This window comes from Camelus bactrianus, chromosome 14, assembly GCF_048773025.1.
Source record: "Camelus bactrianus isolate YW-2024 breed Bactrian camel chromosome 14, ASM4877302v1, whole genome shotgun sequence".
NCBI lineage: Eukaryota > Metazoa > Chordata > Mammalia > Artiodactyla > Camelidae > Camelus > Camelus bactrianus.
Window position 1 is genome coordinate 21,919,792 of NC_133552.1, and position 27,458 is coordinate 21,947,249.

Sequence of the window (27,458 nt, forward strand, 5' to 3'; positions counted from 1 at the left end):
GCTACTAAGTCTGGCTGGAAAAAGAGAAGGGACCTGGGGGCAAAGCCAGTCAGAACTGGTGGTTTTGGGGAGGCGGTGTCAGAAAGGGCATTGCAACATGATGCCAGACAACTTGTGAGGCTTGGAGAGAATTGGTATGTAGACCAGGCTCTGCCACGGATGGGCTGGAGCAACCCAGGCAAGTCCGTTCACCTCTCTGGCCCCAGCCTTCTCATCTGCGAAGGGAGGGCGCTGCTCGCAATGACCACTCAGGTTGCTTTCAGCTGTGAAACCCTGTGATTGCTGCAGCGATCATTTTCTCTGTTTCTGTGAAACAGTAACAGCTTTGGGGTAGGAAAGTGATCTAACAGCATTGCTCCATGAATGAAAATGTGTCTAAGCATTTTGCTGAGAACAGCCCAGTTTCCCGCCTAGAAAGACAACACCCTCTTCTCCCCACAAGTGCAAATGGGGAGGTGGTGGCAGAAATGAAGACTGATACCACCACTTTGTATTTTTACCTTTCATGATAAAACAGTAGTTTTAAAAATTGTAAAAATGTACCCGCTTGACAAATGGCACACTTAAAACCCGATTTAGCAAGGGGTTTTTACCTTTGTAATTTTAAAACCTGTCACTTGAACTAAAAATATAGGTGAGCAGGTTGGCCTTTCATATTTAATGTTTTTCCTTTTTATTTGCAATTCATTCTGTTCAGCTTTGATTAAAGCGGTAGTGGAAATGAGATGGAGAATGGCCGGTCCTTGGTTAATTCATTACTGAGAAGATGGTGGGTGTGACTCTTCCCACCCATTCGGAGTTGAAACCTATTAATGCCAGTCCTGGAGGGATTCCACGTGTTAGCCGTGTATCTTACCCTTAAAGATGAACGCAGAATCTCCTAAGAGTATTTGACTTTAAGAGGACAAAGATAACTGGAGGATTGCTCTCTCTCCTAAATCGAAATCCCAAGGTTTTGCATATTTGTTAAAATAAGTACATTATGGCCCCAGATGAATTGGTAATTATAGCAAGTCAGAAAGCTTCTGGAACAGAAGTGAGAACCCGGGGTGGCCTGGAGTGTGGAATATTAAAAGCTACTATGCAGGATTAATGGGATGTTTACACATGTGCTTTCCATTTTTAGGTGAGAATTTAGGCAACTCGCTCTTTGAACTTTAGTGACCTGATCTATAAAGTGAGTTGAAGTAGCTGCAAGCAAATGCTTCTGTATATTCTACAGTCTTTAATTAAGCTTTTTTTTTTCTCCTTGTTCAGGACTTACCTCCCAAAGGGCACTTACATATTGTTGGAATCCGCAGAGTTAAAGACTTGTTCCAAGGGGCAGCGGAGCGCAGAGGAGCAAACTGGGCACCAGGTTTGGGGTTGGTCCTAGGCCTTGTGGGTGTGGGGACCTCGGGCAAGTCACTAAGAGGCTTCTCTATTTGCAGAAAGCCTCTCTCCTAGAAGTTCTTTTAAGGCTCAGATGAGATAACAGAACTGCAGGCATCCAGAAGGCAGTATAAGTGGAAGGTATTTGTATTAAAGAGTATTGGTGGAAATATCTTTATGCACCTGTGCACTTCATTATTGAACTGTTTATTCAGTTATTAGCTGTGATTAGCTTCTGATTCCAGACTGTTGATCTGTCATATGAGCATAATAGATGTGTTCACAACAATGGCGGGTCTGAATAATACCAGTGTGTCTGGGGCTCACCTCCCCAAAACCACTGCCCTCGAGTTCCATTGATCAGTGCCAGGCATTGTAGATGGCACTGAGGGGTCATCAAAGCCCTCACCCTGAGGTGAGCATGCTCTTTATAGCTTCCTTCATGGGTGTCAGTGGACACTCTGCTTGAACGTCTCAAGTGACAAAGGAGGTAATTGAGGTGAGGGGAAGGAGACTTACTATACTGAACAATGTGCTTTGTGCAGAGGCTGCGATAGGTGCTTTATGCCCCTCAGCTCCTTTCATTTTTCTCACCATCCCTACAAGTTGACTTTCATTATCCCCATTTTAAAGATGAGGGAATTGAGCTGAAGAGGTTAATTAAATGATGAGACAGAGACACTAAATGATAGAGTTGGAGTGAAACTAGAGATCTTCATCCACATGCCGCATACAGCATTTCCTGAGAAACGTATTGATGCCCTTGAGAGATTCCCCCTCCTTTTGTTAAAACAGAACAAAACTCTTCCTTAGAGCTCGGAGATGGCTACTTAAAGCATGGTCCACAGACCAGCATCCTGGGCCTCACCAGTAGCTTGTTTGAAATGTAGGAACTTGGCCCGACCTCTGGTCTGCTGTTTCAGAATCTGCATTCCAGCAAGGCCCTCAGTGATCCATATGTGCCCGAAAGTTTGAAGATTACTATCTCGAGTGCACAGAGCTGATGACCTTTCTCCTTTTTAAGATGGCTTTCTAAATACCTTTCCTGACTGCATCAGAACTTTTGTCCCAGACAGAAACATATGCCCGGGACACCTTCAACTCTTGCTTTTCAAACACATCTCAGACTCCTATAAGTCTCTGTGGAGTTTCCTAGTCTAACTTGAGAGAGGCGATCCCTTCTCTGATCTCCAAAATGTACATATCGTAACCTTTCCTGCCCTCTCCCCTGTGAAAAATGCCTGGTTACTTGTGATTCTGTGAATTGTAGGTCTTCCTCTGCATAATTACCTGTCAATCAGTCAATCAAAAGCCAGGTAGAGGAACTGAGGCTTTATGGGTTAAGTTCTTAAGCAGGAATGTGACATGTAGAATATGGTGAAATCAGTGGAAATGGGGAGATTTACCTTGTATTTTGCAGGTGGGTTACAGAGGTTAGAGAATGAAGGCTCTGAAAGTCATTACAAAAGACAGAAAATAGAGCCCATTGAAAGCTTTTATGGGCTGTCAGCTGATGCATTGACTCATTGGTTTCATGTGATGTAAATTTATTCCCTTGATAAATGAACCAAATTTTGTCAAAATTAGTCAACTCATTTGAGATTTATTATGGAATAAACACACAGACATGTGCAATTTATAGAACAATTAATTTGAAACTCTATCCAGACCATTATTATGGTGTCTGCCGTATATTTATAACTGAGCATTCGTAACATTATTAATATGCTGATCATCAACACCAGTCTTTCCTTAGGAGGGCAGAGCCTGCCTGTTAATTTGCTTTCAGAGATGCAGCTATAGTTGATAAAGTGACGTTCTTTCCCCTTTTTGGAATGTTTACTATGGGATATAAAACACTGTTTCTCCCAGGAAGATACCAAGTCTAACCAGAGAACTCTACCCAGTCACCAACACCAGAGACAGAGGGAGGTAGGCTCTTCCCAGATGAGAAGGAGATTGGGTCTCTGTTTTCTGACCTGTAATCTTGTTTCTTGCTGCTTCCTCCGCCTTTCGTCTGCCCATCTCAGCCAACAGGGAATTGTCCTGTAACTCCTCCCTCCGCTCCTCTCCTCTAACGTATTTCTCTTACACTGCTGATGGTGTCCAAAAAAGGACTTCAAAACCTCACGCCTCCCAGAACAATAAAAAGAGAATCAAGCAAAGAAATTTCAGAACCACTAGACTTGGGTTATTGCTTAATTAATGCCTCCAAATTAATATAGACCAAGGACCTTCTCCTGGTCGTGTTTCCAGAAACAGAAAAACTGAATCCTGGGAGTCAAAAAATAATTTCAACCGAAATAACGTCTGAAGAGAGCAAACCCTATGATGGTCCAAATCCAGGACCCCTGCTGTCATCTCTGACCTGTGTATTTCATTATACTGAATAACTCTGTTAAATTAAAAAAAAATTATTGAAGTATAGTTGATTTACAATGTTGTGTTAGTTTTCAGTGTACAGCATAGTGATTCAGTTATACATATTCCTTTATATTATAAGAATATTCTTTTTCATATTCTTTTCTATTATAGGTTATTACAAGATATTGAATATAGTTCCCTGTGCCGTACTGTAGGACCTTGTTGTTTATCTGTTTTATATATAGTAGTTAGTGTCTGCTAATCCCTAACTCCCAATTTATCCCTCCTACCACTTTTCCCCCTGGTAACCATAAGTATGTTTTCTATGTATGTGAGTCTGTAAATTTTTTAAAGCACAGTTTTCCTCTCCTAAAAAGTGGGTTGAAATTGTCATTCTCATCTTTCTGCCACCAAGGGGGAGCTCTCCTGTGTAATGCTGGAGAGGAAGCTAAATTAAATACCAGCACCTGGGACATGATAAGAGTATCTCTCATTTCGTTGCTTGTCCTAAACAGAGAGACCCCTTGACTTCTCACTCAGTAAGGGAGTAGATTCCATAGTTACTAGAGAAAAGACCCCAGGAATAATACTTGAGAATCTTATGAATATAAATAATATTCAATATAGAATTCAGACAATAGGGGGAGGGTCTTTATCAAAAAAAAAAAAGAGATTTTATTCACATCTCTGATCTTTGTACAACTTGAAATAAAAACTCCAAATTACCTTTTCATCAACTAAATGACTTAATGGCTTTGGAGAAGAGTCTAGCCAAAAGAGGGCTCGCTCCTGCCTCTTGGTGTTTCTTATACCATTTTGTGTATGTGTCTTGTGGGTGAGACGAATGGCAAAAATCTCTTGCGTTTTATGCATTTTTGTGTGGCTCGTAGTCTGTCCATCAACTCCCCACGTGCTGAATGGTTGCAGAGGAGGGAGAGCAGTGGTTTTGGCTGACATTCACTCATCTGGGAGGGACAGAGAGCCTCGTTGGAGCAGAGGCCATCTTCAGAGTTGCCAAGGCTGAGAGTGAAGCTCCCTGTTGGTAGAAGCTTGGCATCTGCTTTCACACCTTGGGCTGGACTTTGGAGACCTGAGGTGCAACAGTGGTGGCAGAAGGTATGTTTGGGAAGTTTATTCATATTTATGGCTGAGCAGGATGTATGTCATTCCCATTGGAAGGATTTCCATTATTGTACACATAATTAATTCTCTATTGTTTATCCTGAGATTGTGATTTTTGCTTTGGAGACTCTAAAAGCAAGGGAAAGATCGATCTATGTAATCTACAAGTGGGGGAAATTGATCTGATACCTTATATCAGAATCAATCCATGTAGCAGGAAGGAGGCAGTAATGGTAGAAAGGTTATAGCATTGTTTAGAGATCCTTCGAATGACTGTGGGTGGAGATAGATAGGATTCTAGCAAAGCCTTAACAGGCATGCAGGAGGGGACTTAATAGCTTATGAAGAGTGACCCTCAAGCCCCATAAATGGCTAGTGGACTGGGTCATCAGCACAGAAGTAGGTATTAGATTCAGAAAGCTATTAGATAAAAGCTCATCAACAACTTTGAGTGCCCATGGTCGGTCAGGCCCCTGGGTAAGGTGAGGGAAGTGATGCTGCGCAGTGAAATAAGCTGTGGGTCCAGCGCTCCTGGAAACCCAGCCTCGCTCTAGCATTTACTAGCACCCCCACCTTGAGTAGGATATACCATTTTGTTTAGCACCTATTTTTATTTTCACCTGTAAAATTAAGATCAATTGTTGTTTGGAGGATTTAGCATGTATTTAGGAGTATTTCGGGTGCCTAGTACCTAGAATGCTTCAGTAAACATTAGCTTTTCCCCCCTTCCCCTACTTAGGGGCTGCGGGAGTTGTTAAGAGAAGTCAGAGGTGTTTGTGAACTTAAAGCGTTCATGTTCCATTGGGGAAGAGAGACACGCACACAGCTGACGATCATGTGGGGCTAAATGAAGTAAGTGTGTTAATAAGAGAGAGATCAAAGGACCCAGGAGACACAGGTATGATTGATTCTGCTGGGAAGTGGCATGGGAAGGCTTTTGGAGGCAGGTGAAGTTAACAAAGGTCCAGAAGGATTCGAAACAGTTGCTTCTGATCTTGCTGATGAGAAATATCCAGGAATTTTTTGAGTCAGAGCCATCTACTCAAAAAAGACTAGTAGAGTGTGGAGGAACCAAGCTTATTAAGAAAACACACACACACACACACAAAAAAACAGATGTGTGGAGACTCAGGAAGCAACGGAAGGAAACTGTGTCAGAGGAACTCTCGGGGGTAGGGCAAAGTCTAATTACCCAAATTGAAATCTGGCCTTTGTAGCAGACCTAAGACTTCTCTTGAACCCATAAAGACCTGCTGGAGTAGCAGAGGCATGCCTGAAATAATTAGCTCTGTATTTCAGCTCTTGTTTGGGAATTCTGGGTTTGTATCAGCCTTTTCCCAGGAAGCATGAGAGGTATTTTGAGAGTGGCTAGAAAATTGCCTGGACAGTAACAGGGCAGGAAAATGTAAAATCAATAAATAATCAGGCTGAATTTTAATTGAATATATTACGAAAGCCCTGCTGACATGCAAATTTCAAAACTACTCACTAGAGAAAATCAGTGCTTTCCCCCTTAGGGATACTCAGGTTTCTGGAGATGCGCGGAGACTGGCTTCTGTGTTCCTTCCTTAGCAGATGCCACCTTCTGGGCTTCCTTGTGTGCACAGGAGGCCCACATTAAACCACTTTCCTATCCTTCTCTTGTCTGTATAAGGGAGTAAGTGTTTACTTTGGAAAAAAAGTTAGTTAAATAAAACTCATGTAGAAACAAAGAACTGCGAGAGGAGGAGGGTTCCTTTGATGTTGTGCCGGTCCCTCGGCACGGAAGTGTAGCTCCTCTTCAGAAGGGGCTTTGGGCTCAGTAATCTCGTCACTGTCACTCTGCCTCATGAAATCTCAAGGCCAACAGGGTTGTCCCATTTGTATCCGAGATATGGGCCTGTTTTCATTTTACTTGTATTTTCTGTACGTATTTTCTTTGTAGTCCTGTGTAGCCCCTGGCCAAGTTATTTCTTGAATTTTGGAGTGAGTTTCAGGAGCACAGAAGCACTAAGGAGAGAGGCTTTGATCCAAACTGGCGGTCAGGAAGCAACCTCCCTTTTCCGGATCCCCCCTCCCCAGGGACCGCCATGGGCATGGTAGAAGGACTCAAAGTGAGGAAGCCCTGGAACTTTCCTGGACTTTTTTCCTTCCAGGCGGCTCGTTTTGTATTTGGTTCATAGCAGTGTGTTTGCTTAAGGAAGGCTCTTGTCACCTTAACCTCTGCTCAGACACTGTTGCTCAGTTGAAGAAAAAGGCTGCATCTGAACAAATTTGTTTCTACATGGATTTAATTAGGCACCTACCAGGTGCTCAATTCTGTGCTCGAGGCAGCCATGGATAGGGAAGATTGATGAGATTCAGCCTTTGACTTTAGAGGGTGCCAGCACGCTATAGCATGCTGGTAAATAAACTTTAGTGGATCCGAGTCTCCTGCAGAGATTGTCAAACCATGCCTGGAGATTCTGATTCTGTAGGTCTCGGAAGACGCCCTGGAATCTACATTTTAAGAGGTAAACCAGATACACCTGATTCAGGCAGTCCATGGCCGAGGCTCTGAGAGACACCGGCAGGATGGACCTGACTTCATTAGTCAGAGAGACCTGCTGTTTAAAACCTGCCTGCTACATGTTAGACAAGTGACTTAGAGCAAGATACATACATTTCTCAACCTTTATTTCTTCATCTGTAAAATTACAACAGTGGTGTCTCTCTCATGGTATTGCTATAGGGATTAATGGAGCCCCAAATTTGAACAGCTCCTAGAACATTCTAGAAAGACTATAAACACATTTTCTTCTTATTCAACAATATAGTTGGGAATAACACAGGCTACTTTAGCTTTCAGTTTATTTCTTATCTGCAGAAACGATAATAAGATTTATAATCTATGCCTCACACTTGGATCTTTGTATCGTCTAAATTGTGTTGTTAGTTGTCCGTCTCTTGGCTTGTGTGTGTTTCTAACCTAAGGCTCTGGTGATGTGTAATTGGCAAATGAAACCCAAGATCTCTGATATGTACTTCAGGCTACCAGAAACTATAATTGCATGCAATCTAGACAGGACCTGGATATTGGGTTGAAGGGTTTTACACCAAAGATGGGAGAGAAAAGCTACCCTTGAATTTCAGAGAAGGTTCTCTGGAATGGTCAAGGAGGAACCTTGGGGGAAAGTGCATATAGGGGAGAACTAAAGACAAAAACTCCACTTCGAGGGATAACTGGGGCCAAGGGCATTTTGAAGAGAGATAGTAATCAGCTTAGAGGTTAGCAGGTTAGCTCCCGAGGTCTGGTTCTAGATCTGGATCTAGTCTGTAATCTTGCTGATACTAGAGAGAAGTCTTCTCTGGCTACCAGAAAGAGCTATTAACAGTGGTCTCTGGGACCTACAAAAAAAGTGTCACGTCCCAGGGGAGAGTTTATCACTTGAGGTCAGAAGAGCTAGGACCAGAGGGAGGTGGAGAGCGAGCTGGTTGTGGTGACAAGGCTATGGCAGAACTTCTGGAACTTTGAGGATCATGCTAATGACTCTGATCATCTCGGGACTAGGCTTAGGTGAAGGGCTGGTAATGCTGTTGATCCAGAGATATAGGATGGGGGATCCTGACCCTGGGAAGGATTGAGGGGACTGTGGGTAATTCTTTTAGATCAAGAATAATACCCAGAGTCGGAGAGTATAGCTTAGTGGTAGAGGGCATGCTTAGCATGCACTAGGTCCTGGGTTCAAACCCCAGTACCTCCATTAAAATAAATAAATAAACCTAATTACCTCCCCTGGAAAAAAGGGGAAAAAAAGAATAATGCCTGAAGCCAAGAGACCCAGCCAAGTCAAATGACTTCTGAGTTATCACACTAGCCATTCATTCTAACTCTGTACACCCTTCAACCACAGCCTTCACAGGGTGTGAGGGGTGAGGACTCTGTTTATGTGAACGTGCTCGCTCCATCAGGATGGGGCTGTCCGTTAATCCAGAGTAGTAGCTATTTGGCAGCTTCTCCAGTAAGTGTTCACAGAGAACCACAGAACGTTAGAAAGGGAAGGGCCCTGAGGAATTATCTGGCCCAGTCTCCTTATTTTCCTGACAAGGAAGGTGACTCAGAGAAATCACATGACCTTCTCAAGGTCACACGGCTGCTCGGGAACAGAGCCACACCTGGAACCAGGCCTCCTGTGCCACTCATGTTACAAGGTCAGGCTTCCTCGTGATGCTTTATTCTTGCCTGAATTTCCATTTATCTCCCTGGTAGCCTGGACTGATGAACCTACTCAGGCTGGGTGTGCCATCACTCGGCACTTAAAATGCAACAGGCTGCCTTTGCTCTTGCCCTTTGCATGCGAACCATGAAGTACAAGATGAAGCTGCCACTCACTGCCCACCCCGATGACAATTTCATTAACTGTGTGGTTGGGCTCTGGCAATCCACTCATCTCATAATTGTGCTCTGCTCATTCTGGTGAAAAGTGCCTGAGGATTTCCGAGCAGTTCCTAATGAGGAAATCATTGTTAACGTTTCAACCAAATCAGGGTTAGGTAGTCATGAATACTCAAAAGCACCAGGATCCGAGATGTCAGAGTGAAAACAAACGTAGCAGCCGTGGCCAGTGGCCTCCTGCATTTAGACACTCACCTTTTGGGGGGATTCCTTGGGCAGCAGCCTGGTTAGTGCAGTCTTTGAAGCTGCTGGCTGTAAAAGATAAGAATCTGTTTGCTCAGCAAACTGCTGTCATGAAATGTGGGAGGGAGCCGGTATTTTTGACCGCACAACCAGTAGGGAGCGTGGCCCCTTGAAGCATACGAAGGTTGGAGAGATTTCTCTGCCCTTCTTTGCCCTCACCTGCCCCACAGTTACTGTCTCTGGTCTGCCATGAGCTTGGAGTATAAAGGCACCTAAAATTCTGCAAAAATGTTTTCATGCTGCTGTCAAGTAAGGGGAATATGTTTTGGCATCATGGCCTGTAGATGAGGGTATAAATTCAGGATTTTTCTGTTTAGATGGAAATCAAGGGCAGTGCAGATCTTTGTACCAACAATTCTGTGTTGTATGCCTCTTAAGCCTTAGCCACTGGAGCAGATACAGCTATTTTTCTCCTGATTTAGTTTTCTTAGGCTCCCTGAAAGAGGGAGCTCCAGATAACATCTCGTTTTGAATAGATCAAACAGCCCTGATATGGATGGTGTAAAGCCGTCCTGTGCCTCCACGGTGTCCACCCCTGCAGTAGTGTTAATTGATCTGCCAATAGTCACTCAGATCTCCTTCGTGGGGAAATGCGGGAAATGCGGGCTCTCACTGAAGATGAACTCTTTACTTCTTTCTGGGGTCTATTTTCTAGCTGTCAATTTTGAAGAAAAGAATAGTAATACCTTGCATTGATATGCTTTTTCCAACATATTCAAAGTGCATTTGTACTTAATCAGGCTCTAAGTAGCATTAACCAACAAGGTTGATTTCTTGCTGACACTGCATGGGTTGGCTGGAATATCTGGTCTCTGTCATCCTTACTGGGGGCCACTCTCCAGAATGTGGCTCACCCTCGAGGAAGAAGGAAGGAGGAAGTGGTGAAATGATGCCTGGCTCTCGGTACTTCCACTCAGAAGTGGAAATGCATTCCTTCCATTAGCATTTTATTAGCCAAAGAAAACCACATGGGCACGTATAAACCAAAAGGGTAGGAAGAGGCAATCCTACCACGTGCCCAGGACGAGAATAGGCACATTTGTTAAGGGGCAGTGACTACCAAGGCTTTTTTAAATTATCTAATTTTATTCCTGAATATTCACAGTAACTCTGTTCTGGTCACAGCCAAAAGAAAATTAATTAATGTGTTCTAGATCTTCTAACATAATATTCCCAAGCTTTTAGACTTCATAGACAGACAATTCTTTTAATTGGGGAGGGAGTTGCTTTACATAGGGTTGCCTGTCTCTTATATTGTGAGCTATTGATCATCACCATTGTTTTATGAAAGAAAATTCTGGAATTGTAATACAGTGAGAATTCATAAAATTCTCCATAGTCACCAAAGGTTAGTTCTGCAGATTCATCTACCTTGATGAAAAACTCTCAATATTACCCTTATTTTTTTCTATACCTTCCTGATAACTTGTGTGATCTAGTCTTTGAGAAAAATCTTCTCTGAGGTATTACAGTGCCATATTACAGCATGAATCACATGCACACAAGGAGCTGAAATATTAAATGGGCCAATGAGGTCTAAGGACCGAGGCAAGGTTTTACTAGTTATGCATGTGGAAAGTAGATTGTCAGGTTGAGGGATAAAAATGAATCACTTTGGAGAAGGATTGACTGAACAGGCCAAGATAGATGCTAAAAGGAAAGAGAAGGGGAGTGGGCAAAGGGTTTTGAGCCTTGGTTAAAAGCCTTGACCTTGGGACTTCTCAAAGCCATGTTCAGAGAAGACAACGGAAGTTAGAGGGGAGCATGGTATAGGCCTTGAATTGGAGGTCCTGGGACAGCCAGATGCTTGTCCGAGTCATGAACCTTTAGAGGCTGGTGGCCCCTTGGAGCTTCCACTTCTGTGCCTGTTGACTCTAGACAGTGGTGTCTGCGTGGGGGAGCAGAGGAGTGGAGATGCTGGGATCATAGTGGCCTTCTTGGATCCTGAATATTGCACCCAGAAGACTCTATTCTGTTGATCAGTGCAGGAGGCTGCAGAAAGAGCTCTGTGAGAGGGATGCTTTACTTTGAGGTAAAGCGGGATTCGGCTATTAATTCATCGTGAAAGTGAAGGAAAGACAGGAGCTGAAGATTAATCTGTGGGTTCCGTTTTCAAATCAGAGTTGCTGACACTTGCACACATCAGGAGCATAATGATAAGGATGCCAAGAGAGTCTGATTCATCTGGATAGAGGAAAAAGGAATCTATCAGAGGACAGAGTGTTATCCAATTTTGTAGTCCTTTCCCCTCTCTTAAGAAAAACACTAAGCATTAAGGAACTACCACAAAAGCCTCCCCTTTGCACTTGAAGAGCTCAGTATTTTGCAGAGAACACCATTACAATCATTAGAAGCAATGCCTTAGGTGTTAGAATATGCCCAATAAAATCTAGCTCAGTGGTGGAGCAGTAATTCCGGGAAACGTGGGTTGAGTTAGATAAGTGATCCCTTTGAGAAAATAATCCAAATCACTCCCAGACATGTTAAAGTTTTCTATGAATGGCTATCACACAGAAATGTAAGTTTATAACCACTGAGATAGAACATGTGGAGAAAACATGTATGAAACATCTTTACCTTTAAAAATACAAAGATAATTATTTGTCTTCTCTTAATGTGTATTTTTCAGCCCTTCTGGTAAGCTACCAAGTTGGTCCAGAGTCTCTGATACAAAGGGTTTCTGAATTCTTGCTCAAGGGACTTGCACATCCAGGTGAAGTGGAAATTTGCAAATGCTCCTGGAATGGGTGAGTGGGAGCCCTGGGCTTTGGTCTGGCTCTGTTCACTGTGGGCCTTTGGGGGCAGTCACTTAACTTCTGTGGGTCTCCACTTTCTCAAGTATAAAATCAGAGGGTTAGGCTGGATAACCTGTAGGATCTGTTCTGGTTCAGTGATTTCATTAGTTTGTAATTCTCAAAATAGAAATATAAAACAGCTCCTGGGGAAACTGAATTTCCATACTGTTCAAGTAAACAACAATGGTTAGACTTTGTACCCATCCCAAATCCTTTCAGAACAGCTTGTGTCTTTTCTTTTCTGTTTGATTACACTGGATCTTTTGGTGTAAATAAAAATTCCTTTTTAAAATTAAGCCTTCCCCTGCTGTCTGATTCATTCACTGATGTTACAGCCCACAGCTTGAGAGATGACATTTCCTTTCATTCTGGTAAAATTGTGATGTCACGAAATTTGAATTGATGCATCCAACTGAATTAAGCAGAAGGAGCATGATAATTACAAACGAGAGTGCTTCCATCCACACACATATGTGTCTAGGTAATCAGCTGTGATGAGAAAGGAAATATAGGCAAGGCACTTGGCAAAAGTTTGCCAGACTGTGGCTTCAGGCAATTGCATTTTTAGATACAGCATCTTGTTTTAGAGATTATAGTGAATGCTTGAATAAAGCCCCAGAAAGAAGTGATTCAGCATTACCTGTGCACTGCGAAGCACCTGAGCTGTCATATCACTTAGCCTTTGGCCCTTGATTTCCAAATTTATTAATTTCAGAGGTGCTCATGTTTCTTAAAATTGAAATTTCTTCTAGTGTAAACAAAAGCAGTTATCTTTACTTCGAAAATCATGATACTGATAGACAGCTTACCTATAGTATCTTTGTGATTCTGACCAGAGAATTAAGAATATTCTGGTTCATGGATGGTGGATTTGTGTCTCATAAAGATTGTCATTGAGAAATGCATCCTCTTATAGCACCAAGCTGGAAAATATTTACAGTAGTTCAGCTTCATGTGAAAGAGTCAAAGGTAATGTAGGATTTTTTTGTCTTTAGTCTTTGATATGAGCTCTTGGTGACAATGCTGAAATCCAAGGCCATTAAAACAGGAACAGTCTGACACATTGGTGCAGATCTCCAATTTCACCGTAAGAAAGAGGATTGCCCCTTCAGCTGATTGATGTGGCAATCTTTAGAGAACTTTAGAGCAGGACAATCAAACCAAAGTTAGGATGGAAGAGTTAAGTTACATAGCATTTTGCCACTTAAAAGATGCATTTGTAGCCCTGCCACTGTGGGGAGAGAGATGGTTTTATTATTAACGTGCCAAATCAGGCTTACCCACTTCTCAATCTTAAGAGTTACAAGTACACAGCTACTGTTGTAGCCCAGAAATCAATTTTTCCTCTTGATTTCACTATTTCTGAAGCTAGGACAACTTTTCCCCCTATTTTTGAGGCGTGAAACATTGAGTAGATCTTCAGTATCTTCTCTTTTCTTCTTTACTCTTCACCTCTAATCACGTGGCAGTTCCTAGAAATTTGCTCTTTTAAAATTGTATTTCTATCTGTTCTTTCTATCCCTTTGGACAGCTGCCAAGATTAGGCTGGGATGACTTTACACATAGATTATTACCCTGGCCCATCCAGTCATCTTCCTGCTCCCAGAATTTCCCTCATTCAATCCATTTTGTACATCATGGACAGATTAATTTTATTACAGCATCACTTTATGTCAGTCTTCTGCTTTAAAGTCTTCAGTGGCTTCTAATTTTCTACAGACTGAAATTTCAAACTATGGAACCTGGCATTGGAAGATCTCTAAAGCTTTCATTTCTAGTCTCAGTCTGTCACTATTCACTATATCAACCCCAGGCTCCAGCCAATCCAGTGACTAGAAAGTAGAATACATAGATGCTTCCCAAACATATACTGGTTGTTTCTCATCCCCTGGGCTTTAAAAAAAATTGTTTTTGAAATTCCTTTGATCTGTAAAACCATAAAGAAAAGAAAAGAAAAGGAGAAATGTTGAAAAAAGGTAATGAGGTGTCTTGGATGCGATCCTAAAACAGGAAAGGACTTTAGATAAAAATTTAAAAAATCTGAAACAATGATGTGTCAATACTAGACAGCTGTATTATATATTATACTCATGTAGGAAAACAATGGGGAAGCAGTGTGGGGTGGGAGATTTATATGAGAACTCTCTGTACTGTCTTCACAACTTTTCTATTAATTGAAAACTATTCTAAAATAAAAAGATTATTTAAAAAATATAAGAATAGATCAGAGGAACCAAAGCGTGAAAGGCAGAAATAGTCAGGTTCAGTTAGAAGTGAGGTGGTGGGGCCCCTTGGGGAGTGGTGGGGATGTTAGCTGTCCTGACTGTGGTGGTGGTTTCATGGGTGTATACATTGATCACAATTCATCCAATTGTACATCTGGAATATGTGTGGTATATGGTACAGGAACCATATCACAATAGAGGTGTTAAAAAAAAAAAGAAATGAGGTGGTGTGGGCAGGGAGAGAGGGAGGTAGAATACATTGTCTGCCTACTGCACGTCAGAAAACTAAATACAAGGGTTTCTTTCACATTATTTAGTCCAATCATTGATTTGTAATATGATTAGAGGAGAAGAGTCTGAGTTCAGCCTTCTCTCTGAGAGCTGGAGGTAGTTGTGAGGTGCGATGCCAAGGTGCCTTGGTGGTTGGCCTTTGTGCTGCCATCTTGAAGGGATGCTCAGATCTTAAAGAAAGGACTTCTGAGTGTGTGTCTGTTTTTGAGGGTAGGAAGCTTACTGACAGATTCTGAGGCTTCCTTGCGGTTTCCTAGGCATCCGGTGACCAGTCCATGTTCCCCTCATCTTGACTAAACTTTAGGCAGGTTTCTTCCTAACTCTAGGCCCATGACCTCCCTTTTCTTATTGCATTTATTTTATAGGAAACTTGCCATTGTAAATTTCTTTGCCGTCTGAAATGTGAGTCTCCTACAGTCCAGGAATGTCTTTCTCAAGGACCTGGAAGCCATCCCTTGGGAATGTCATCATCAGGAAAGAGAGGGCCCTGTCCCCAGTCTCTATGGGAGGTAGGAATCCAGTTTCCATCAGGGATAGTTAGCAACCTCCTCGCTAAGCCCCCCAGTACTTTTCCACTAGCTCGCCCTGGTGTTTAAAAATCCTCCCACCTTTTGTTTCAGGGGAGTTGAGTTCAGTCTCACTCTCTTATTTCAGTAGTTTTGACTCCAATAGTAATGGTCTCAAGTCAAATCTTCTTGGGGTTTTTAGCACAGGTGCAGGGAAATGTTTCTTTTATGCCAAGGGAGGTCCTGTGTGAGGCCAAGAGAGTGAGGCACAGCCAGGTCTCGGAGTGGAGGTGAGTCGAGATGATGGTTCTAGAGGTTGAGATTACTTTCAGAGGACTGGATGGAAACTTTGGAAAACATTTAAGATGTTTAGAGACTGTAGAATTTTGCTGTCTTGTTGGGGGAATACACAAGCGTTTAATTTTTAAAATATACCTTTTCTCCAGTGCCTTTGCGATCAGCATGCCTGTGTTCCTCTGCTAAACTGTTTGCAGAGATTCTACTAGGATTTCGAGTGGATGTTCACGTGATTCTCATCTGAGACACAGGCCAGTCAGGTGTAATCTGACTTTCAATCCACAGATATCTCTGACACTTCCTTTCTGAACTTTCTGACTTAGGGACAGCACACCCCTAACTGTAATATGGTTGGGAGATTTGTCCTTCCCTTTTGAAACTGCTGATGTCAGAGGTTGGCAAAGTAAGACACGTGGGCCATCACAGCCCCTGCCTGTTTTGTCAGTGAAGTTTTACTGACTCGCTGCCATGTTTACGCATTTTTGTACCGTCTGTAGCTATTTTCACATGTCTCTGGCAGAGTTTAGTAGTTGCGATAAGGTGGTATGGCCCTCAAAGCTTAAAACATTGATTATATATGATCCTTTACAGAAAAACGCCGTCAGCCCTTGGTTTATACCCCCAGTAGGTCAAACTGCATTAATACAGTGTCCTCTTTCTAAGGGAAAATTTTTATTTACTTACTTATCAATCAATACAATTTAAGAAATAGAAGAAAGTGGCATAGCATGATTGTTAATAGAATGGGTGGTGGAACCAGGTACTCAGCTTGGCTTTGAAAGGTATCTTTGCCATCTGCTAGCTGGATGACAACTCAGCTTGCTAGTAGCCTCTCTGTGCCTCAGTTTCCTCGTCTATAAAACAGAGCTAAGTCCTAAAGGGGATTAAATGAGTTTATGAATGTAAATACTCACAGCATTATAGTTGACATCATATGTGTATTAGCCATGGTTATTATTAATAACAGTTTGTCATCATTGTAGTTAGTAGGGGGATTTATAACTATAGTTAGTAGAGGGGAAAGAACCAACTTGGTAATTATTGCCTAAGCAAGCCCGTGACCTACAACAGTGAATGCTCAGGATATCCTGTTCGGGGATGTTTGCTCTTGTCCATTTTATTTTCAATACTGTCCTGTCCCTTCCTGACATCTTACTATTTTGTGCTCCATTTTAGCAGAGACTTTCTCAGTTTGCTGAGAATCAATATTACATACTGTGTTTATGGAAAAAAAATCGTAACAAAGGAATAAATTACTAATGGTGGAATTTCATGCATGAAAATGGCCATGGAGAAGACAGAAATGGTCCCACTTTTCCCTCCCAAATTACAGTACCTTCCTAAAGTTTACATTTCCTTTCAAGTTCATTTGGTAGCATCCCTAACTATCACCTCTTTTTGGCCTACCTGCTAACTCTCCAAATTTGTAGTAAAGGAGCCCTGAATTCAAGATGAACTTCTATTTCCTCAGCTCTAAAAGATGGTACAGCAGCTCCCTCTACTTGCTTCATTGGAGCATTCTCAACATTAACTATGAATGAAATCCAAAGTCTTTCCCAGACCTAACAGGTCTTGTGTGACATGCCTCTGGCTACCTCTAATCCTGTCTTCCCCTCTCCCTCCTGCCTGATTCTCATCATGAGGCCTCTGGGGTGCAATTCCAACAGGCAATCGTGTTTCAGCCTCAGGGCTTTTGCACTTGCTGTTCCTTCTGCCCAAAAGGCTTTTCCCCCAAAAGGTCTCTCCCTAGTTGTCAGTCCCCCCCCAAAGAATTCCTTGACCATCCTATATAAATTGTCATCACTTACCACTTTGTAACCTCCTACCCTGCTTTGTTTTCCATCACAGTGCTTGTCATTAGTGGTCTTTTATGTTTACTTATTATTGTCTGCCTTCCCTCCAGAATTCAAGCACCGTGAGGATATGATCTGTGTTTCCTTCACTGCTGTGTTCCCAGCGCTGAGAACTGTGACTGGTGCACGGCAGGCATTCACTATAAACTTGTTGAATAAATGAAAAGACAGGAGGGTTTGCATATTGACTTGCTTTGAGAATCATAAAGCTGGAAGGCAATTTAAGGTATGACGCTGAATAAATTTTGCTTTTTCTGTTTCTTGCCCTTGCTGCAGTTTTGTTTCCCAACCGGCCTCCATCTTGCTGGACCTCCTTCGCTGGCCCCTGGCTTCCTTTCACCAACTTTCTCTCACCAGCTTTCCATCTAAGTTCCAGTCTCCCCTGAAATCTCATTGTTTCTCTCTTGCTTCTTAATCTTTGATCCCCCTGGGGACTGTAGCTCTACCACAGTGTACATCGATGTATCCAAGAGCAGAGCCGTTCTGGAGGTATGAGACAGTGACACAGTGAAATCATAGATAAAGGATCTGAAAAGTCCTGACATCTTGTGAACTGTTATTAACTTATAAACTATCAAATAAGCTTCAAATTCATAAATTCTCTATTGGCTTTGGAGAGCCAGTCTGTAATGGCTAGAAAACATAGTACCTAATTTGCAATAGGGTACCCCCTTTGCATCAGTCATTTCTGACAAGTATGTCAGGACAAGGTTGGGAAAGAATCCCTGGTGGGAAGAGATCCAAGTTGTTCCTGTGTTCCTTGATTCCTGATTCTCCTCCCCATCTCTCTGCCCTCTTTGGTTGTTGCAGGATTTAGAGCACGGGGATTTCACCAGCCAGAACCTGGCCTCAGGGACCACACTGATACTCTAACTTGAATTCTTTAGATTTTAAATTAAGACATCCAAAAGGGTGTCTTAATTGGGAACTCAGGAACCCTTAACGGGAACTCAGGAAAAGAAAGAATCTGACAACAACAACAATGAAACAACAAAAAGAAAGAGATGAATTAAGACAGAGAGAGCAGGTGGATAGACCAGTTGAGGTCTTTTTTTTTTGGGATCTCATAGGTATTTTATTGAGGTTGGTAACTTGTTTCCCAGGACTATGATTTCTAAGCATTTGGAAAAGAAGTACCACTGTCTAACCTCCTGGGTGGAGCTTCTGAGGAAGAAGGAATTTACATATAGTAGAGAGAGGTTGCTCTGTAGACTGTGTGTGGTTGATTTTGAGTATAACAAGGATCATCTCTCAAATTGTCTCCAATCTTGGCTCCTCAGAAATGGTTGCCAGGCTCATAAGGAGAGAGGCAGTAATCAGAAATGAGTCAGTTTATAGCAGCTGGAAGGATCGAGGATACAGTTTATATCTGCCCACTGCTTTGTAGTAGGTGGCAGTGTGGCTCCAGGGCATGGGGTGATGGAATGGGTGTGGAGGAGGTAACGGGGTATCACACTTCAGTGCAGCCTTTTGGGAGAGTAATTAGGATAAGACCAGCACTGGAATTATTGGGAAATGTCAGTGCTGTAACCCGGGAGCTGTGTGGTCATGACAAGAAGGACAGAGAGCTTCAGAAACTGGCTGGGAAAGATTTACAGGAGCTGGAGCCTCCCTCCCACCCCTTGCCATTGACCCAGTGATAGGGGGAGACCTGTTGCTTCATTTTAATCATTGGGGCTCGTTTATATTTCCAGGTTGAACAAAGAAGTAGGTTTACAGACAAGCTCAGCTTTCTAGGTACATAGGTACCATCTCTGTACCTTCAGTCTGTCCTGTCCTTTGTCCATCTACCCTTTGGCTTCTGACAAAGAGGTCACCCCCAGGTACTACTTGAGGATTCGATACTGTGTGTTAAGCATTGTGCTATCTGCTTTGCTCACTTACTTAATTCTTCCCAAATTCCAGAAACTACAAATCACATGATGCCAGTTCTACCTGCTCAAGTTCAATAGATAGTAAGATGCAGACCTGGGATGTGAGCTTGGTCTGGTCTGGTTACAAAACCTAAGCATTTAACCTCTATCTTATACAGATCTTTGTTTGGGGGTAGATAAAAATAAGAGCAATTTGTACAGGGTTTGGTCCATGGCAGGTTCTTAAAAATATGAAGGGGGGAGTATTTTTTATTATGTAAATAAAACTGGCCCATGCATTCAGAGCCTTCCACATAGATGTTCACCAGCCTTCTAGAGAGCAGCCACAAATATGGAAGCTGGAAAAGTGTTTCAGACCTAACAGATATTGGTATGGCCTGAATTCATTTCCTAGAGTCAAAAGTCGGTATTCTCCCATGTTAATTGGTCTGGAAACCAGAATTGTGGGTAAAGTTGTTAGTGTGGGGAAGAAATCCAAATTCAGTCAAGTTAAAAAACATCTCTATACAAGCAAGCCGTGAGCCACCTGGGAGTTCTCCAGGCACCCAGCATCATGTTGCTCCCATGCCTCCCTCTTTGCTCTCCCATCCATCGATCCTTCAGGATCCCTGTCTTCTTTCTCCTCCCAGCCTTCCTTCCTGCCATCCATCTCCTATCCTCTTTGACCACAAGTCCAAGACCAGATGGGGAAGGTGATCATGCTGTCTCCCACTCAAGTCCTTGGGGAAGAAGAGCTTTTGCCATCAGCAGTCTCTCCTTCAATTACAGTGGTCGAAGTTTTTATAGGACTTGCTTGATTTTCAGGATCTGAATCCATTCAGCTCTTCTTCCCAAGTAAGATAAATTGTGCAGATTGCAAGGCACCTCACTTTACCTCAACCTCTGAGGGATGCTCAAAAGTCAATTAGAGCCACCAAAGGCAATTACTTCTTAAACAGCCCAGCTTCCTTGAGTTCCCTGTGTCTGTTGGGGCAGGGCGGGGGGAGGAGAGTGGGCAGGCAGGGAGGACTGGCTGCTTTCCCAGCTCCTGCCCTTCCTCAGTCTCCTGTTCACACAGAGGATTGCTTTGAATAAGCAAGAAGGGATGATTACATTCTTTCCCCTCAGGCAGTGCTCGTAATTCCCCAGCCCCTCCAATTTTAGATTCCCTGGGTGTGCTCAGAGCAATTATAAGTAAAGAAAACACCCAGTGCTCCTGCACTAATAAATTACAGAGTGCTCACCTAATTAATAAGGTAACAGTGCCCTGCCGAATTATAATCATAAGGTAGGAACCATTTAAACAATTCATCCTCAAAGAATAGCAAGAAGGACTGAACTCAGTGAGTGCCATGGGAAGGCATACCTCCGGACCGAAGGCAGGCGTGCGGGGTCCTGACGGGTGATGGAGTGCATGTACGAATGTTTCCAGCAGTGGCCTGGGAATTAATGACTGAGCCTTTCCAAGGACCACAGTGTTTTGGATGATCTCAGGCAAATCATTTAGGCATGCTGAGTCAGGAGGACTCTTATCTCACCGTTTCTGAAATAGTCCCATTAAATGCTGATAATTTTCCTTTTGATGGTGCTGGGGAAAGACTTCCAAATGGCATACTCATTGAGCAGAACAGTGACCAATAATTATAGGGAAATGAAGCTATCTTCTTAAAATATGTTCCTTAACAAGTCTTGGTTAGGAACCAAGATTGCATAAGGTAGCCCTAGAGAAAAGCTGTTTTGTTGTGAAGCCCTCCCACTGACGCGTTGTAGGTAATGGCAAGGCTTGAGTTTTCTGTTTCCTTAAAACATCCAGGGGCTGTCCTTCAGTCCAGGAAAAAAGGCTGTGAGGATTGTTGTTTGATTCTAACATTTCTGTATTGAGACTCAGTAATGATGTTAATAAACTGTAAAATGTGCTCCAGAGGCTGCTGGCCGCGGAAGATACCCATCCAAACTTGCGTGCAGTGAGAAGGCTGATTCCATTTCAGATCTCTGCAAATGAGCGAAAAGCAAGGTATCACAGTTTGTAAGGAGAGTGCAGTCATGGAATGATTGTCTTAAGGGGGAGAGGCAATGAATACGTTATATTTCTGATTCCTTATAGGTTCCATCTCTTCTCTTTCTAATGTCTCCCGCTGACCTACATCTGCTTTCTAATCCTCAGTCTCGTCTCTGTGGTTCCGCTTGTATGCTACACTTTGTAGTTGGTGTTGGGTCTTAAGGAACTCTCAGAACAACGCTGTCATCACAAGGAACCCCCTGGGACATACTCTGCTGATACCTAGAATAATCTCACATGAATGATCTATCATGTTAGGTCATGACCCATGCTGGGGATAGCACATGAGGGAGTTGATATCTACTAGAACCGAGCTGGGACTCCCAGAATCTTTGACCAGCTACATATTTGGACCTGTTTCAAGGGAACAGACTCTGGTGACTACTTCATGAAGATTGTAGTCTCCTGGTGAGTCGGGCTGGATCACTCAGAGCTATAAGGACTTCCTTCATTTGGCATTGGTAGGGCCAAAGTGTAAGCAGGAAACAGTGTATCTCTAGAGCAGACCTCAGAATGTAAGCAAGTGCAAGCCTGTCATATCTGTAGATCTGCAGGATCCTACCCATTCCCTCTTCTGTAATTCTCAACACAGAATATCGAGTTCTGATGTTGGTTGAAAGCGGACTCCCTCAACCGTGCAGAGTGATTCATTGGTTTATATGGTTTATAAACCCAAGTGTTAATTTCAGAGCTGAGTTAAGGAGATCCAAGCCTGCCATTGTGCTGGCATAGAATGGCAGGGGTGTAATGCAGTGTAATACCCATCTACTGGGAGATGGCATGAGAGTCGCCTCCCATAACTTAATCTTTAAAGCTACTTATTGGAAGGCTTTTGTTGAAATAGACAGGGTTTCCGCAATTAAATTACCATATGTTAAAAAGGTTTCATTATGGCATGATTCTGTTATTCAAATAGGCAGCAAATAAGCAGTGTGGGCTGCCTGGCGGTAAGCCTACATTACTGAGACCAGCACTCTTTTTAATAGGTAAAAAGAATATTAACCTTTAGATAGCTCTAAAATAACACGCTCTCAAGAATATGCAAATAGAAAGTTGTGTTGCACAACTCCCCATATGTGAGAGAGAGCCGCTGAGAAGACAGCCTGCGGATTATATGGCAGGATGTTGGCTGCTGGAAACTCCACTCTGCTGAGGGAGGGAGAGAGGCAGATACTGGGTAGCTCAAAGCTGTCGGGATTAGTGAGGCTTTGATGCTTTCCTAACACCAGAATGATAGCTGGTCCAGATCTGTCATCTCTATCAGCCTCCATCAGCCAGCCTCCCTATCTCAAATAAGGCATTTATCTTCCAAACGACTGCTGGACTACAGTGAAACTTAGTGGACCCAGACAAATGGAATGCCTTCTCAGGGGCTTGCCATAATTCTCTGTGTGCAACCCTTTTACGGTTGGCAGGAGCTGTTTTTGTGGACTTTGGGTTGCCAGTCTGAGGTGGACTCAGGGATGCTTAAATAAATGCTGACCCAAATTTAAAGTATGATTTTCTGAAATCAGTAGCCTTGCTTGACCAAACGGATCTTTCTTTCTGTGTTTCTGTTTAGAGGTTTTGTCTACTACAACCCACTGGAAAAAGAAAAAAAACAAAGCACCTTCCCAACTTTTCAAATCTGGTTTTATTTTGCACTTTCCATTTGAAAAAGTAGCTGTTGGGAATAATAACTGAAATAAAATTACATCAGACAAATGGTTGTTTCCAACCAAAGTGCCTCAGGAGGTGATCAATAGCATCAGTGCTGGAAAATCAAATATGTTGACATTAATATTACTATTTTTTCCTCTTCCCACTAACGTTTTAGGTTGTCCCTCTAAAGCTTTTATTGTTCAAGGTTAGCAATCTTATTTCTGATGTGTCTTAGTAATTCAGCATTTGTGTTATATAAGCTGTTAATTATTATCTCCTGGATATGTTATATAATTTCATTAGAGTCTGTGTTTGCTTGCACATGCATATATTATTATTTCTTAGTAATAGGAGGTCAGTATATTTTAATATATTAATCTTTTTGTGTTTGCATATGTATATTTTTCTCTGCTCACTAGTAGGCTGCCACTGTATGTATATGTCTATATGTATTTGTTTTATGGTGATATTTGCTGTTAGTTAAAATGTATGTATACATTTTATCTTCAGAGCATAGTGTATTTTTATGCATTTCTTATATAAAAATTATTTATGAAACAAACAACCAAAAAGCACTAGCAAATATCCAGCTGAACTGCCTTGTCCACAGCCATTGGCAACACCAGTCTCCATCGTGAGAATTCTTGCCTAGAATGACTTGGTTGCTGTCATGGGCTTAGAACTTGTTTTAATCATGGTGATATTCTGCCTCTGCTTGGCACAACTTGTATCAGTGGTATGTTCACCTATTTGAAAAAGCTTCATAAGTTCAGATTTTTTTTTTGATCCAGCAGGGAGAGCTTTTTAATATAAATTAAACATATGTATTATATTTCAGGCACATAAAATCTGGTTATAAAATGAAACCTTCTTGTGCCTTTCCACCTCTTCCCAGGCTCCTCAGCCCCTAAGTTTACTCCCTCAGAAGTAACTGCCTCCAGCCATTTCCCCACAACTCTGGGCAGAGGTACTAACTGTTGTGGTGTTGCCCCACATATGTACGTATACAGATGATGGAAACATTATGCTGTGCACCAGAAATTGACACAACATTGTAAACTGACTATCCTTCAATAAAAAAAAAATACTTTTTTTTTTTGAAAAAGAGATCAGCTCTCTGAAGAAACTAAACCCACCATTGGGGAGGACCGAAGCTGACGTGCCCACTGTTCCCATTTCTATTAGTAATTCTTCTGGCAATTTCTCTTTCTTCATGCAGTTATCTGTAAAACTCTGAATGCTATGCTTTTATATCTCAATTCCTTGATTGACTGAATTCAGACAGTATCTATTGCCACCCTGTTGTGAAAGAGGAGGAATAGCGCATCCTTACAGAAGCCTGTGTCTTTCTCTCCTTTTACTCCTATTAGTTTGTTACTCATTTATTATTTTTAGATCTTCTACTGGCTACCTTAATGATTTCAAGTAATAAATTGAACCTCTATTTCTTGATATATCCAATGTCAGTGATATCTCTTGATTCCTTTTTACATAAGACAGGATTTATATTTTTCTTTCCACAACTTCTAATGGCTAGATTGTATTAATTATTTTTACATTATAGAGTTTTACCTTTCAACTTTATGAGGCTTTATTTTAGGCATAGATTTTTTTTTTTTAAGCTGAGTGAGTTCTTTCAAATTAGACTTTTTCCCCCTCCAGTGTTGGGAAATTTTATTTTATTTTCTGAAAATTATTATCACTCTTCCATGTTTTCTAGTTTCTCTTTCTGGCACTTTGATGAGATGAATATTTGATATCTTGAAGGTTTGGGGAGATGGCCTCACCTTTATCTTCCATGTCTTCCACTAAATTGTTCATTCTGATGATCCAAATTTTCATTTACAGTTCTCTCAGATGTCTGTTGTTAACAGTATCCTCTTCTAATTTGTGGTTAGATTATCTTTTCCAATCTCTCTAAGTTTACTAGTTGTATTTAAAAAGTTATCTTTTCTTTCCTAAATTATCTCTATTTCCTCTGGGATGATTTTTCTGGCGTGTTTACCTTTATCTTTTTCTGCAATGTCTGGAGTTTCCTGACTGTTAACATTACTGTCTTCAGTACTAGGTGGATGGCCAGGGTTTCTTCTGGCATCGTGTGGGTGCGCTTCCCCAAGAAGGCTGTTCTGACAAAGCGGTGGCTGTGAATTTAGCATCTGTGAGCCAGGTATGTCAGCCTCAGTCTTTCCCAGGTGACTTACTCAGGTTCTTCTGAGAGCTGATCTCCTGCTACCCTTGGGGGGCCAACACCACTACTGCTAGCATCTCTGTACAGAGCGATTTGGGGACAAGTGTGCTGGGCAGACTTGTGTGGCTGAAAAACTGGTCTCTGTGCCCCAGTAGCTGAATTGAGGCTCAGAGACAGAGTTTGGGGAGAATCAGAAAAGAACAGCTTTATTGCTTTGCCAGGCAAAGGGGAGTCATGGCAGGCTAATGCCTTAGAGACTGCGAACCCCTCTTAGGGTTGGTGTCCTGAGGTTTTATAGAAAAACTGGATGGAACAGAAAGGTGACAATAATCAGAGCATTTTCCGGGTGCTGTGTTCTTCTTAATCTTGATGAATTCACCTGGTGTCACGGAGAAACTCCAGAGTCTGTTCATTCTTCTGAGGCTCTCAGCCCATGACCACCTTCCTAGAACACAGCTTCTGGGTTAAAGGATAAGCTGTTCTGGGTAAAGAATGTATAGAGAGTGGAGAGTGTAATGGAAAGGTTGGGGGCTGTTTTGCACAAAAGCAATTGAGCAGGTGAAGCAGAGACGGAGGTTTGCCAGAGAAATGAGTAAAGCAAGTTGCAAGAATTTTAAGTCAGAATGAATCCGCAAGCAGCTTTAGTGTCAGGGAAGCCATTCTGTTAGTTTCATGCTCTTTCAAATGTACTTGTCCTTTTCATGCTTTCAGAGTCTGGGCCTCTCCAAGTTTCTGTGATGAAAAGTGGCTTCCACACCCCCTGCAGCCCTCTGCTAAGCCTTCTTCTGCTCAGATTAAACTGCCATATGATTGTTTCTATCTTTCAGAAATTCAGCAGCACCCCCCAACTAATGAAGATCAACCTCCTGTTCACAATGCACCTTTGCATCAGTTTCCCTTTTGTGCAGTAGTCACGCTATTTCATTATGATTCTTTTTGAGAACGTGGGGATAAAGGCGTGTGCTTAGTCTACCCTGGAAGTTCCCTGGGAGGTAGTCACAATTTATGACCATCTCAGGCTGCTGCTCTTGGGAACTCTGGCTTTTCTACAGTTTATTCCTGCTTCTTTCAGAGGGGAGCAGCATCAAAGCCCAGATACTTCTCAGAATACATTTAAAGTGAGCAATATACTCTTTTGTTATGGAAAACATGAACACATACGAAAATAGAGAGAACAGTCAGATGAACCCCCATTTGGTCATTACCTGGCTTCAGCAAATATCTCACAAGCAATCTCGTTTCTTCTTCACCTTTATCCACCCTAGTCCCTGCATGAAATTACTTTCAAGCAAATCTTCTAGACGTCACCTCAGAATAAAAACTAGCACTATGGGAGTAGATTTTCAAGCCAGACTTCAGAGGCTCCTTTTGCCTTTCCTGAGTCCCGTCTGCTGTTAGGTGAGCCACCTCCTGAGGCCACTGACGTCTGGGCTCCCCCCCTTGACCTAGAGAGACACAAGCAACAGCACGCGTAGCGGAGAATGGATTTTTTTTCCCTCAATTTTAATTTTTTTTAATGAAAGGCTAAGTTATTCAATTAATATTTATAAATACCAAAAGCAGTTAAGTAGAATATAATGGCTTTAAAGACCTGCAGGAAGCTGCTTCTCACACTCCGGCAGTACAACTGTCATTTCCCCCTGGGCTGCTGGCACTGCGTGCACGAGGGAGCACGGAAGAGGCTTGAGGAATCCGCAAGCCCATGTTTCTTTAAATGTGTTGGGGAATTACATGAAAAGCCAAGAGTGGCCTGGACAGAAAATATTTCTGAAGGGAACTAGCATTCTTCTTTGTCTTCAGTCTAGAAAAAATAATTCTACCTGAAAATAAAAAGAGATCCCAGTGACACACGTGGTGTCAGATGTGTCTCAGTATTTCTCTCTTTCCTTGGTTTCAGCTGTCATGTCTAGATGGATAATTCTCATATAGCTCTCTTTTCAGCTCAGATTTGCTACCCAAATTGCAGGCTTTTAATCTACTTATTGGAAACATCCCTGACAGTACCTAATACAAAATACAGGTACTCAGATAGCAATCTTGATGGACCAGTAGACATTTCCAAATAGATGTTAGATTAGAATGTCACGTTTGTTTTAACCTCAAAGCCATCTTCTTCTGGTTCCGTAGGATGCTAGTGGCACCATCATCATCCTTGGCTATGGCTCCTGACTGTCCTTCATCTGCTACATCCAACTGTCTACCAAGGCCTGTGATTACTTTCCATGTATTTTCTCCC